The sequence below is a fragment of the Gossypium hirsutum genome, chromosome A09, assembly GCF_007990345.1.
Source record: "Gossypium hirsutum isolate 1008001.06 chromosome A09, Gossypium_hirsutum_v2.1, whole genome shotgun sequence".
In the NCBI taxonomy this organism is placed as follows: domain Eukaryota; kingdom Viridiplantae; phylum Streptophyta; class Magnoliopsida; order Malvales; family Malvaceae; genus Gossypium; species Gossypium hirsutum.
This window is the reverse complement of record NC_053432.1, coordinates 35,439,866-35,456,568: the sequence shown is the minus strand read 5'-3', so window position 1 is coordinate 35,456,568 and position 16,703 is coordinate 35,439,866. Positions and strand designations below refer to the sequence as shown.

General features: G+C 34.6%; 1 non-coding gene across 1 annotated transcript; it reads right to left on the bottom strand.

Annotated features, from left to right (window-relative positions):
- Positions 1-262: 262 nt before the first annotated feature.
- On the bottom strand, positions 263-369 carry LOC121207353 (small nucleolar RNA R71). Its single transcript, XR_005902443.1, has one exon. It is a non-coding gene; the product is annotated as a small nucleolar RNA R71 (small nucleolar RNA).
- Positions 370-16,703: the final 16,334 nt, after the last annotated feature.

The window sequence follows — 16,703 nt, the reverse complement described above, 5'->3', positions numbered from 1 at the left end:
TTCCAAATGTTGCAAAATATGGGTCAATTTATTGGGATTCCTACTGAAGATCCACATCTTCATCTTCGGCTATTCATGGAAGTGAGTGACTCATTTAAAATAGTTAGGGTGACTGAGGATGCCTTGGGACTGAGATTATTTCCATACTCCTTAAGAGATGAGCACAAGCGTGGTAGAACTTCCTACCTCTGGTTCCATAACTACATGGCAAGAGTTGGTTGAATGTTTCTTAATGAAATATTTCCGTCCATCTTTAACCACTAAGGTTCCAAATGAAATCACTTCATTTCAGCAACTTGATGAAGAATCTTTATATGAGGCATGGGAGCGATTCAAGGAGTTATTACGAAAGTTCCCTTATCACTGCATTCCTTGTGGCGTTCAAATGGACACTTTGTATATTGGTCTCAATATTCATATTAGAATGATGGTGGATGCTTCAGCAAATGGATCCCTTCTTTCTAAGTCTTATAACGATGCTTACGAGATTATTGAAAGAATTGCCAGCAATAACTATCAGTGGCCAACCAACCGAGCAGCCTCAAAAAGACGAGAAGCAAGAGTACATAAAGTGGACACATTTGCTTCTTTGGCAGCCCATGTAACACCCCTAAAACATAATCCGTCGCCAGAATGGGGTTACAAGGCATTACTAAATGAATGTACAGTTCTAAATATTTTATAGCAATTCAAGCCGTAAGCACATATGTACTACTAGGGTAAATCATACGTTCAAAATCGTTCGAGATTTAAATTGCGTTAATGCTTATAACTTAATTTAAATACACATACAAAACATATATCATAACAACATTTTCATTCTTTGACTAATAACCCTATATTATATATATACTAGGTACTGTAAAAATACCAGTTATATAACAATTGAACTAGGTTTTATTACCACCTATTTAATTCATGTTGCGGTTTAATGCGTTAATCCATGTAAAATTCATACAATATATATATTAACTCAAAGAATAACAAGCATCCAATTATAAGTAACCCATTTGATTTAAGAGTCTACTTAACTAACTTAAACCATTTATTCATATCTAATAATTTACAAATATCAAATGGATTTATACGACCAAGCACGTGTATTGTACTTATCAAACAATACATAAGCTCATAGATTTGCACATATATAACATGCAAAAACTTAACTATCATAATGTATGAAGTATATGTACCATATACGCAAGTAAGCTATAAATAAAATTTAACTAAAACAAGGTGGCCGAACATCACATGTACACATGTTTTGGCATAAGTTTTGATAGCCATCAACTTACTGCAAACATAAGTCATAATTTTTTTACATGACAAACCCATAGCAACCCTAACATAAATAATATCAATTATAGACAAACAGTCGAACCACAAATACCTTACAAGCTATATAAATACTTAAATACACCTCCAAAATTTTACAAGGATCTTAAACTACCACGTCACAGGGCATATTTATCAAAAGATTCAAGCAATAATTCAGCTCAAAATCAAATTCAAGCCTAAAAATAAAGTCATCTCCATTACACAAAATACTTACCATGACCCGCACCATCATCAAGAATAATCGCACATATCATACCAAAAACAAGAAACATCATAACCAAGCACACACATAAAACTGAATCGAAACATATATATAACAAGCCATTTTCGCATGGCTTTTAATACATAACCAAAATCAACACTTCAAAACATATGTTCCAGTCTATAAATGCCATAATACGAGTTTGATTATTTAAATACCGAAGCTGTAGATAGTGTGTTTGACTTTGATGACGATCCCCGAGCTTGTAACTTGAATCCAAAATCTATAAAACAGAGTAACCAAACACAAGGTAAGCTATCTTAGCTTAGTAAGCAATAAGCAAATAAACAGTTCAATAGTACATTCAATTAATCTTATAAACCGAATTATATTATCATGACCAAAGCCTAATCTTAAACCCACATAAGATACAATGATACATTTCCAAACTCCATTACTTTATACCTTTACCGAATGCTTACATAGACAAATAAATTATCACCATTCAACATTTTGGGTCCAAAATGTTACCAAATAATCAAGCATGCTTACTATGTTAATAAACAACTTTTGAACCAAATGGACATAATAAACCTTACATACATTTACTCTCATCCACAAACTCAAGAAATCAATAATTATCAACACACATATATATAAGTATTACTTATATGACCGAATATACCAAATCATATATGCACATTCATGAGAAACATTTCAATGATACACAAGTTTATTCGTTCACAAGCTAAATATACACATCAAATACTCATATATTCTTCATTTGCAATGTGCATGGTTTACAACAAAAGTCCATAGTACTTACTTACCTTATCCCAAGTAAAAATCAAGTTAATTCATACCTAGCCATTTAACTCGTAATACATATCCGTACACAATTTACCTTTTTCTCGATGAACTGTTCGGAATTGGATAGGACACTCGGATAATCACATAAATCGTACAATGCCAACGTCTCACGTGTGGTCTTACATGTAGCCACATATCGATGCCACAGTCCCAAACAGGGTCTTACTCGAAACACATATTGGAATCACAAATCGATGCCATGGTCTTACTCGCACAAACATATCAGATTCCTATGTCATGACATATGTATCCTAGTTATTCCTAAGGTTCATAAGGGGCTTTCGGACGTCGTATCTCGGTCGAAACGAATACTCAAACATAGTTATCAAGCTTATACACATTCAGAAATGTATAAATTCATACAATACTTACCAGCATATATATTTAGCATTTAACTAGATTTAGGCATGTTTATTTGCTTATAAACTTACCTCGGACGTCGTAAAACGGTATAGGGCTTTTAGTCGACAACTTTCGTTTTTCCCCGATCCAAATCTGATTTCTTTGGTTCTTGATCTAAACATATTCAAATTAAGCTCATTCGAACATATTTTCATTCAATTTAATCCAAAAACACATAAATAGGTAAATTACTATTTTACCCCTAACATTTATAATTTTTACAATTTAGTCCCTGTTGCACAAAACACAAAATACACAAAATTTCTCCATACCCAAACTAGGTCGAATATTACCCATGTCAATACAAGCCCATATAATTCATCAATTTTACATTTTAGTCCCTCAAATTATTATTTTTGCAATTAAGTCCTAATTACTCAAAATCATCAAAAACTCCAATACAAAATATGTTAATCTAAAACATATCTTTCATTTTTCATCATCAAACAACAAAAATTACAAGTAATCAACAATGGCACAACTCAAAATATTCATCAAAATCAAAAATTAAAGCTTGGGTTTTGTAGTATTCGAAGCAACGATCCCAAAAACATAGAAATTATAAAAAATCGAGCTAAACTCATACCTTGATTGAGCTTCAAATTGACCGAACCCTAGCTTGGTTTTTCTTTTCTCTTTTCTTTGTTTATATTCGGCAATGGTGGACATAAAAGTATGAACACTTTGTTTTTATGATATATTTTGTATTATACTAAGTTATATTATTAGTTTACCTTTTTAACCTTATTTAAATTATAACAAATTCACATAATATATGCCTATAGCTGTCCATTCAATATGTCAATGGACTATTTACTACTTAAATCCTTCATTTTTAAAAGCCACTAACAACTTGACCCTTTATATATTAAACTACCAAATTTTCAATTTACGTGATTAAATCATTTTATTTAATCGGACACCTAAACGACGAAATTAAATCGCGAAAAATTCTCAAATATAAATCCACACAAAATAAACACTGAAAATAATTTTAAAATATTTTTGACTGCGATTCGTAATCCCCGAAACCACTGTTCCGATGAGGGTCTAATTTGGGCTGTTATAACTCTCCGCCCTTAGGGATTTTCGTCCCCGAAAATCTTACCGGTGAATAGGTTCGGATAACGTTCTCTCATAGTATCTTCTCGCTCCCATGTTGCTTCCTTAACTCCATGCTTATGCCACAATACTTTAACTAATGAAATCTTCTTATTTTGCAACTCTTTAACCTCTCAAGTCAAAATACGAATCGATTCTTCTTCGTAGGTCATATCAGGCTGAATTTCAATCTCGGATGGGCTAATCACATGCGAAGGATCAAATCGATACATTCGAAGCATCGAAACATGGAATACATTGTGGATCTTTTCTAACTCAGGTGGCAACAATAATCTGTAAGCAACTGGCCTGATACACTCTATAATTTCATACGGCCCAATAAACCTCAGACTCAATTTACCTTTACGACCAAATTTGAGTATTTTCTTCCACGGTGAGACTTTCAAGAAAAATTTGTCTCCGATCTGAAATTCTATATCTTTACGTTTTAAGTCTGCATAAGATTTCTAGCGATCCAATGTTGCTTTCAAACTTCCACGGATCATTTTCACCTTCTATTCAATTTCTTTGATCAAGTCAACCCCGTGTATTTTATTTTCACTGAGCTCAGTCTAGTACAATGGCGTACGGCATTTACGACCATACAAAGCCTCATAAGGTGCCATTTTGATACTCGATTGATAGCTATTATTATACGCGAATTCAATCAGAGGCAGATATCGTTTCCACGTACCTTCGAACTCGAGAATGCAACATCTTAACATATCCTCAAGTATCTAAATGATTCGCTCAGACTGACCATCTGTTTGCAGATGGAAAGCAGTACTGAAATGTAATTTTGTACCTAGTGTATCTTCCAATTTCTTCCAAAACCGCAATGTAAACCTCGGATCTCTATCCGAAACAATAGATATAGGCACACCATGTAATCTCACAATCTGAGAAACATACAATTCAGCCAGCTTATCCAATGAGTAGTCTGTACGTATCAAAACAAAATGAGCCGATTTAGTCAATCTATCAACAATAACCCTGATTGCATCTTTCTTACCTGGTGTCAACGGTAAACCAGATACAAAATCCATCGTGACTCTATCCCATTTCCATTCAGGTATCATGATAGGCTTAAGTGATCCTGAAGGCACATGGTGCTCAGTTTTTACTTGTTGACGACTAAACATCTTGCAACAAAGTCAGAAATGTCCCGTTTCATACCATGCCACTAGTAAAGCTATTCAGATCATTATACATCTTTGTATTACCTGAGTGAATAGATAACCGACTACCATGAGCTTCATTCAAAACCATTTGAATCAACTCTGAATTCCTCGGAATGCATATTCGGTCTCTGAATCTCAAACAGTCATCAGCATCAACTCTGAACTCCGAATCAGTATCACTGAGCTCGTTTTAAAATCAATTCATTATCAACCTTCTAGGCATCACATATTTGTTGAAAAAATAACGGTCTAGCTTTCAATTCAGCTACTATCAAACTATCATCAGACATAACTATATGCGCATTCATTGAACGCAAAGCAAACAATAATTTTCGGCTTAAAGCATCAGCAACAATGTTAGCCTTTCCCGGGTGATAATCAATCACAAGCTCGTAGTCTTTTAGCAGCTCTAACCATCGACGTTGTCTCAAATTCAGATCTTTCTGAATCATCAAATATTTCAGGCTTTTATGATCAGAATAAACATGACATTTCTCACCGAACAGATAATGACACCAAACTTTCAATGCGAACACAATGGCTGCCAATTCTAAATCGTGTGTCGAATAGTTCTTTTCATGTGGCTTTAACTGTCTCGAGGTATAAGCTATCACTCTGCCTTCATGCAACAGCACAACCCAAACCATTTAGTGATGCATCACTATAAATAACAAATTCTTTACCTGATTCTGAACTAGCACTGGAACTCCTGTCAAAAGGACTTTCAACTGATCAAAACTTTTCTGGCACTTCTTAGACCACTCAAACTTAACATCTTTCCGCAGTAGCTTTGTCATCAGAGCTACAATCATAGAGAAACCATTCACAAACTGTCTATAATAACCAGCAAGTCCCAGAAAGCTTTGGACTTCAGAAACATTCTTTGGAGGTTTCCAATCAAGTATGGTTGAAATTTTACTTGAATTGACCCGAAACTTGATGCTGATACCACATGGCCCAGAAAACTGACTTCATTTAACCAGAACTCACATTTACTGAATTTCGCATACAACTGTTTATCTCGCACTGTCTGCAACACAAGTCTCAAATGTTCAGCATGTTCAGCTTCATCACGAGAGTAGATCAAAATGTCATCTATAAACACAACCACAAACAGGTCTAGATACGGTCTGAAGATTAGATTCATCAAATCCATGAAAATAGCAGGTGCATTAGTAAGTCCGAAAGGCATAACCAAAAATTCATAATGTCCGTACCTCGTTCAAAAAGTAGTCTTTGGCACATCGAAGTATTTAACTCGCAACTGATAATAGCCCGATCTCAAATCTATCTTCAAAAATACTGTTGCTCCTTTTAATTGGTCAAACAGATCGTCAATCTATGGCAACAGATATTTATTCTTTATAGTCACCTTATTGAGCTGTCTATAATCGATGCACATTCTCATAGTTCCATTTTTCTTTTTCACAAACAACACAGGTGCACCCCACGGAGAGAAACTCGGTCACACGAAACCTCTACCTGTCAATTCTTGCAACTGAGCTTTCAATTCTTTTAATTCTATAGGTGCCATTCTCTATGGAGCTATAAATATCGGAGTTGCCCCAAGCATTAACTCAATACCAAACTCTACTTTCCGAATAGGTGGCAAACCCGGTAATTCTTCTGGAAACACATCCGGATACTCACATACAACAGGTACTGATTCAATATCTCTTTCAGTTGCTTTACTGTCGAGCACATAGGAAAAATGAGCTTCACACCCTTTTCTCACATATTTCTGAGCTACCATCGAAGAAATCACTACTAGTAAACCATACAAATCTCTAGATTCAATCTAAATAACTTCATTATTTTGGCTTTGTAGATCAATGGTCTTTCTTTTGCAGTTCACAATAGCATCATGTAAAGTCAGCCAGTCTATACCCAGAATTATGTCAAACTCATCAAATGGTAGCAACATTAAATCAGCTGGAAAGCATAGATCTCGAACCATCAAGGGACAATTCTTACACACTTTATCAACCATAACACACCGGCCCAAGGGGTTTGGCACTCTAATCACAAACTCAATAGACTCCACTGGCAAAGTCTTGCTGAATACTAATGTCTCACATATATAAGAATGAGTAGAACCAGGATCAATCAATGCAATTACATTAGTATCATAAAGAGTAAATGTACCAGTAATAACATTTGGGGATGAAGCCTCCTTTCTTGCACGTATAGCTAGGCTCTGGCCGGTGCACGAGCCTCAGATCTGATTGCCGTATCTTTAGTCCCTCTCTAACTGCCACTCTTATTACCAACATTTTTGGTTGGTCTACCTCGAGCTGCAATGTTACATGGTCTCGTATTCTGCACTGGATTTTCCTCAGCTAACATCGGGAAATCTCAAATATAATGATCCATCGATCCACATTTAAAACAGGCCCGATCATGCAACCTGCAACTGTCGGGATGTCGTTTACCATAGTGCTTACACTAGGGTTGATTTGATCTGACATTACCTATACTGGCTACTGAGGTAGCTCGCGAGCTCACTGGTGGTCTATTCTGATCCCGTCTGGAGTAATCTGAAATGGCTTTAGAACGGCTAAAATCATCTCAGAACTTCTTTGATGCCGACTGGAATGACTTACCAGATGTTCTTTTGTGTGCAGCCAGCTTTTCTTTTCTCTTTCCCGAGCTCTTTAGCTTTGCAAGCTCACTCAACAAGTACCATAAACTCTTTTATCTTGATTATGCCAACTAACAGTTTGATATCTTCATTCAGCCCATCTTCAAATCTTTTACACATTATGGCTTCATTAGAAACACACTCTCGGGCATACCAGCTGAGTCTTACGAATTTTTGCTCATACTCCGTCACCATCATCTGACCCTGTTTTAGCTCTAGAAATTCTTTACGATTTTGATCGATAAATCTTTGGCTGATATATTTCTTACGAAACTTAGTCTGAACGAATTCCCAAGTCACCCGCTCTCTCAGAACTACTGATACTAGGGTATTCCACCAGTGGTATGCTGTGTATCGAAGTAAAGATATGGCACATTTCAAACACTCATCTGGGGTACAGGACAACTCATCAAACACACGGGTGGTATTATCAAGCCAGAACTTAGCCCGCTCAGCGTCATCATCATTAGTGGCTTTAAACTCTTCAGCTTCATGTTTTCTGGTTTTATCAATAGGTGGTCTGTTTAATCGCAACGGATCACTTACTTAAAGTACAACAGGCATGGAAAATGGATTAATCAAGGGAGGAGGTTGTTGTGCAGCCAGGTTAGTCCAGATATATTGAGTGAACCAGTCATTCATCATTTGATAGAAGGCTTGTTTAGCCTCACTTTCCGGATTACTCGAAGTCGGTTGAGAATCAGCCTGCACTGTCTCTTGCTCAGTAGCAGGTGCTACACTCTCGACATCATCAGCTACAGCTCTATCGGGATCCATTTACTGTATGAAAACACATTTCAAATGTCAGAAGTCATCACATTATCATAGTATATAATTATGGCAAATATAGCTAAACTCACACACGCTACGTAGTCCTAGAATCGACTAAATCGTAGCTCTAATACCAATAAAATGTAACACCCCTAACACGTAATTTGTCGCCGAAATGGGGTTGCGAGGTATTACTAAACGAATGTATAGTTCTGAATATTTCATAGCAATTCAAGTCGTAAGCACATATGTACTACTAGGGTAAATCATAGTTCATTACCGTTCGAGATTTAAATCGCTTTAATGCTTATAGCTTAATTTAAATACACAAACAAAACATATATCATAACAACATTTTCATTCTTTGACTAATAACCCTATATTATATATATACTAGGTACTGTAAAAATACCAGTTATATAACAATTGAACTAGGTTTTATTACCACCTATTTAATTCATGATGCGGTTTAATGCGTTGTCCATGTAAAATTCATACATATATATATTAACTCAAAGAATAACAAACATCCAATTATAAGTAAACCATTTCATTTCAGAGTCTACTTAACAAACTTAAACCATTTATTCATATCTAATAATTTACAAATATCAAATGGATTTATACAACCAAGCACGTGTACTGTACTTATCAAACAATACATAAGCTCATATATTTGCACATATATAACATGCAAAAACTTAACTATCATAATGTCTGAAGTATATGTACCTTATACACAAGTAAGTTATAAATAAAATTTAACTAAAACAAGGTGGCCTAACATCACATGTACACACGTTTTGGCATAAGTTTTGATAGCCATCAACTTACTGCAAACATATGTCATAATTTTTTTACATGACAAACCCATAGCAACCCTAACATAAATAATATCAATTATAGACAAACGGTCGAACTACAAATATCTTACAAGCTATATAAATACTTAAATACACCTCTAAATTTTACAAGGATCTTAAACTACCATGTCACAGGGCATATTTATCAAAAGATTCAAGCAATAATTCGGCTCAAAACTGAATTCAAGCCTAAAAATAAAGTCATCTCCATTACACAAAATACTTACCACGACACACACCATCATCAAGAATAATCGCACATATCATACCAAAAACAAGAAACATCATAACCAAGCACACACATAAAACCCAATCTAAACATATATATAACAAGCCATTTTCGCATGGCTTCTAATACATAACCAAAATCAACAGTTCAAAACATATGTTCCAGCCTATACATGCCATAATACGAGTTTGATTATTTAAATATTGAAGCTGTAGATAGTGTGTTTGACTTTGCTGATGATCCCTGAGCTTGTAACTTGAATCCAAAATCTATAAAACAGAGTAACCAGACACAAGGTAAGCTATCTTAGCTTAGTAAGCAATAAGCAAATAAACAGTTCAATAGTGCATTCAATTAATCTTATAAACCGAATTATATTATCACGACCAAAACCTAATCTTAAACCCACATAAGATACAATGATACATTTCCAAACTCCATTACTTTATACCTTTACCGAATGCTTACATAGACAAATAAATTATCACCATTTAACATTTTGGGTACAAAACAAAATAATCAAGCATGCTTACTATGTTAATAAACAACTTCCGAACCAAATGGACATAATAAACCTTACATACATTTACTCTCATCCACAAACTCAAGAAATCAATAATAATCAGCACACAGATATATAAGTATTTCTTATATGATCGAATATACCAAATCATACATGCACATACATGAGAAACATTTCAATGATACACAAGTTTATCCGTTCACAAGCTGAATATACACATCAAATACTCATATATTCTTCATTTGCAATGTGCATGGTTTACAACAAAAGTCCATAGTACTTACTTACCTTACCCCAAGTAAAAATCAAGTTAATTCATACCTGGCCATTTAACTCGTAATACATATCCATACACAGTTTACCTTTTTCCCGATGAACCATTCGAAATTGGATAGGACACTCAGATAATCACATAAATCGTACAATGCCAACGTCCCAGACGTGTCTTACATGTAGCCACATATGGATGCCACTATCCCAGATAGGGTCTTACTCGAAACACATATCGGAATCACAAATCGATGCCATGGTCTTACTCGCACACACATATCAGATTCCTATGTCATGACATATGTATCCTAGCTATCTCTAAGGTTTATAAGGGGCTTTCAAACGTCGTATCTCGATCGAAACGAATGCTCGAACATAGTTATCAAGCTTATACACATTCATCATTTACATGTATAAATTCATACAATACTTACCAGCATATATATTTAGCATTTAACTACATTTAGACATGTCTATTTTCTCATAAACTTACCTCGAACGTCGTAAAATGGGACAGGACTGCTAGTCGACAACTTTCGTTTTTCCCGGGTCCAAATCTGATTTCTTTAGTTCTTGATCTAAACATATTCAAATTAAGCTCATTCAAAACATATTTTCATTCAATTTAATCCAAAAACACATAATTAGGCAAATTACCATTTTACCCCTAACATTTATAATTTTTATAATTTAGTCCCTATTGCACAACACAAAATACACCAAATTTCTCCATACCCAAGCTAGGCCAAATATTAACCATGTCAATACAAGCCCATATAATTCATCAATTTCACATTTTAGTCCCTCAAATTATTATTTTTTAATTAAGTCCTAATTACTCAAAATCATCAAAAACTCCAATACAAAATATGTTAATCTAAAACATATCTTTCATTTTTCATCATCAAACAACAAAAATTACAAGTTATCAACAATGGCACAACTCAAAATATTCATCAAAATCAAAAATTAAAGCTTGGGTTTTGTAGTATTCAAAGCAACGATCCCAAAAACGTAGAAATTATCAAAAACCGAGCTAAACTCATTCCTTGATTGAGCTTCAAATTGACCGAACCCTAGCTTGGTTTTTCTTTTCTCTTTTCTTTGTTTATATTCGGCAATGGTGAACATAAAAGTATGAACACTTTGTTTATATGATATATTTTATATTATACTAAGTTATATTATTAGTTTTCTTTTTTAACCTTATTTAAATTATAACAAATTCACATAATATATGCCCATAGCCGTCTATTCAATATGTCAATGGACTATTTACTACTTAAATCCTTTATTTTTAAAAGCCACTAACAACTTGACCCTTTATATATTAAACTACCAAATTTTCAATTTACGCTATTAAATCCTTTTATTTAATCGGACACCTAAACGATGAAATTAAATCGCGAAAATTTCACAAATATAAATTCACACAAAATAAACACAAAAAATAATTTTAAAATATTTTTCTGACTCGGACTCGTGGTCCCAAAACTGCCATTCCGATTAGGGTCTAATTTGGGCTGTTATAGCCCAGGAATCCTCTATGTCTTCTATGCTTAAGAACTTAATTGTTAATGGTTTCAATGGTAATCTGATAGGTCAGTAATTGAAGCAGTTCAAGGATATTTCTTGTGAATACTATGGAGATGGCCATTTCTTTGAAAATTGCCCATCGAATCAAGAATCAAAATATTACATGAGAAATCAAAATTAGAATATTCCACAGTCAAATTATTACAACTTTTCATGGAAATCATCCAATTTCTCCATAGAGTAATCAATGGGAGGACCATAGAGACTCTTCTATCTCATTTCAACCAAATTATCTGCCAGAATATTCTCAACAAGTGTAACAACCCACACCAACTGAATCTTCAAGTAATCTTGAGAATTTCCTGAAGGCGTACATCGTGAAGAATGATAAACTAATCCAAAGCCAAGCAGCAACATTGAAGAATTTAGGAAACCAAGTGGGACAGCTAGCCAATGAGCTCAAAAGCAGACCTCAAGGTATTTGGCTGAGTGATACAGAAAATCTATAACACCTTTCGCATGTATCTGACGCCAGGACAGGGTTCGAGGTGTTACCTGACTTAAACTCAACTAATCACACAAAAACTGGGCTGTAAAATTTCAATCAATTTAAAACTTTTCATTTTACAGGCATATTGTCTCGTATATGGGCTTACGAGGCCCAAAACATGCATTAGAGACGGTTCGAGACTAAACCAAAAACTTAAGAAAAACTTGAAAAATTTCATGCTTTAAGGCTCCACACGTCCATGTGGATATAGATCGTGTAGTCATACATGCCCATGTGGCTTGGGACACACCCGTGCCCTTAGCCCGTATGCAACACTGACTTTAAAACACGACCATGGCACACGCCCATAGGAGCAGACCGTGTGTCACACACGGTCTAGACACACGCCCGTGTGTCTACCCGTGTAGACAATTACAAGGCTATTTTCCAAGGCATTTGCCACCCTCACAACATATGCACACATACTTATTCAATAACATACAACATGGCATAAATGAGTTCTTAAACATCCACAAACATGTTATGCTCAAGACAATTTCTTATGCAATAAATATCATAGAATTTACTCACATCATTACCACATACTTGTCATAAGTATCATTACGTCACAAACCTCATGTCCATCACTAGGCATGTATAATCATATCCACAAACCATTTATGCGGCATTATTAACTATTTACCAATCACTTAATCTTGCATCAGTTACTAACTCATCAATGAATCTCAATTTAATCTCTAGGCGTACAAGCTGTAAGCCATATCACAAGAGATAATAACATACATGCATAAGAATAATCATATAGGCCCATAATGTCATTAGCCAACATAGGCCAATTTACATGACTACATACTACGTTAATAACAAGCAAATGCCTTTGGCTAAATCATAATATCACATACTAAACATTAAAACCCTATACATGCCATAGACTTAAAACACTAGGATTTACTTACGCCGATAGCGTTAACTCGACACTGTGATAATATCTTTGACGGCCTCCAACCCGAGCTAACCTAGCAACCCTAGGGAACATGGGAAAGAAAAGGGGGTAAGCTTTACACCTAGTAAGTTCATATGAAAACAATAAGCAATTCATTAACATGTTTTATCAATATTTACAACATATTCTCAAATTCACAACAAGCTATCTTCCTAAGCAATGGTCAGAAAATTATTTATATCTGGACCTACGAAACTCCAAATTAAGTTCCGTTAATTTTTCTTGAAACTAGACTCATGTACCTTTCTACCATAAAATTTCTAGAATTTTTTGTTCATCCAATTAGTACAGTTTATTCCTCAAAGTTACCCCTAATTCATTGTCTCATAGTTCATAGTTCAGACCTTTCTGCACTAAAGTTCAATTATCTCATAGCACAAGACTCGAATAATGTTATGATCTATTTCTCTTGAAACTAGAATCATTAAGGATTCCAAGAATATAAATCATAACTCATAACCATTTTTTTACAATTTATAATGATTTTCTCAAATCAGAACAGGGGATTTCGAAGTCATTCTAACTCTGCCCCACGTAACTTCAAATATCTCATTATAGGAAATTCTTTTGCTTACATGGTTTCTTTTATAAGAAACTAGACTCAATAATATTTATTTTCATATTTTATTCAGCTTCTAACTCATTTTTAAATATTTTTAATGTATTTTCAAAGTTACACTACTGCAATAACTCAAATCTGTCAAGGCTAAGTTACTCATTCATGATCATTGTTCACAAATTTAATACAACATCATTTCATCCATCATGGTAAGAGCACATAGTTATGCATCATAGATCATCACATACCAAGGCATTCTCATAGGCTTAGTATACATACCTGCATAACTCGTAACATAACTCAAGTGCATACTCACCAATGACTTACCTCATTGGGACCATCACCAACTCTTTCCTCGAATTACCCGTTGAACGCTTCGAATACTAATTGGATACTCAGAAAAACCTTTGCACATAAGTGCCTCAACTGTAGCTAAAGCTACCTCATATCTCATGACATTTAAATGCTCACTCTTGAGCTAGTCATCTAGACTCATAATTCCTAGTGACATGTCACTCTTATCCTATTTTATTCCTAAGGTTCAAACGAGATTTTTCCTCGCTTATCAAGGCTTTGTCTCATCATATTTATATTAATCACATACACATTAATATTTGTACAATTCATGTGATGATAACATTTAAATACATGTATAGCATGGTATTATTTACATACGAACTTACCTCGATACCACAAAGGTGAAAAAGATATAATCGTCCATAAATTGATTTTCCCCGTTCTAGGCCCAAATCGTATTTTTCAACATCTAAAACATCACATTTAACTAATTAAAACAATGTACTAATCAAATTAGTCCATTGACACACTTGGGCAATTTTTACAATTTTGCCCCTATATTTTGCCAAAATTACCAAATTACCCCTAAGCTCAAAAAATGATTTTTATTCAATTTCTTTACTCTTTAAGACTAGATGAACCATTTTCATAACTATAGCAACACACACTATCAACTATTTCATATATTTACACTTATTATACTACTTTGCAAAATATCCCCTTTTTAGGATATTTCATGAAATCTTCTTTCACAAAAATTGTTTATAACACTACCAAGACTCATTTTCTTCCATAAAAACTCAGAAAACAAAACATATGCTTTCATGGAAAAACCCTAGACTCTTAATCATTTTACAAAATAGTCCCCCTTATGAAAGCTCATGCTTTAGGGGTTCCAAAAATGTAAAAATCTTCAAAAAAATCATTAAAATCACTTACTTTCAAGGGAGTTTCTTTGCTGAAAGTTCAAAGCTTCAAAACCCTTTTCTTTTCTGGTGTTTTCGGTCAAATAAGAAGGAAGAAAATGAAAAAGTTGAAGCTAAGTCCTTAGGGTACCATTTTATCACCTAATATGACATCACCTTACCAAATACATTGACCATTTGAAATTTCTTGTCCTATGGCCATCCAAGCCATATTTAGGGGTGTAATTTCACTTTAAAGGCCCCCAATTTTAATCCTCTAGCTATTAGACACATTTGGGTACTAAAATACAACTTTTACCTTTTACGCGATTTAGTCCTTTTTCGAAATTGGACTGGAAATTGCTAAAATTAATATACCAAAATTTTCATGCACCTTTATAAACATGTTATATCACATAAAATAATATCAAAATAATTTTCTCTGGCCTCAAAATAGTGGTTCCGAAACCACTGTTCCGACTAGGCCCAAAATCGGGCTGTTACAAAATCTGAGAAGCACGGGCAAAGAACACTGCAAAACTGTCACTTTACAAAGTGGGAAGACATGGGAACCCAAAGCTATCGAGGTTGAAGATAAGCCTATTGTAGCTCAAGGTAAAGAGGAAGTTCAACTGAGTGTTGAAACTCCTGTTCCACAAAAGTCAGATACAGTGATTCTTGATGAGGTGAACTTTAAACCAATTAGTTCTGATTACCTAACACCCCTGTCGGATACAGAAAAATTTCCACAGAAGAGTTGTTCGGTTAAAGCTAAGATTCGACCACTGCCATATCCTCAATGTTTCCAGAAGCAGCAAAATGATATTCAGTTGAAAGAAATCTTTGATGATGAGGTGACTTTTAATGACTTCGATCCCAAGATATAGTTGAAGACTACTCTGCTATTTCGAAGATGGAACCGCTGGCTTCTACAGAATTAGAGCTCAATTCTTTAGATGATCCGTTAGAGCATATTCTACTAGAGGATTCACTAAGTGATGATGAAGATGAGGAATGTTTAACATGGTTAGAAGCTAATTCGAAGGAATTCACTCAAGAAGTTCCATTCGAATCATTAGAGTTATCGTCTCAGGAGTATACGCAACCAAATTTGTTGATTGAAGAGCCAGCTAAATTGGAACTGAAGATTTTGTCTCCTCTGTCTTCAAATTTTCCTGTCATTATTTCAGTTGAGTTCACTAAAGATCAAGAAGAAGAGGCACTTGTGATTTTGGAAAGGCACAAGAAGGGTACTGGATGGATTATTTCACATATTCGAGTCACGGGTTGGTGCGTTTGTAGGAATTACAGGAAGTTAAACAAGGCCACTAGGAAAGGTCATTATGGATTTTCTTTCCCTAATAAGATGTTGGACAGATTTGATGGGAAAGAATATGATTACTTCCTAGAAGATTATGGTTGGTATGACAAATGGCCATTTGACACCACCATGGTCAATGACGATCCCAAATAAAATGAAGGGAGTTCTTTTCACTTTCTC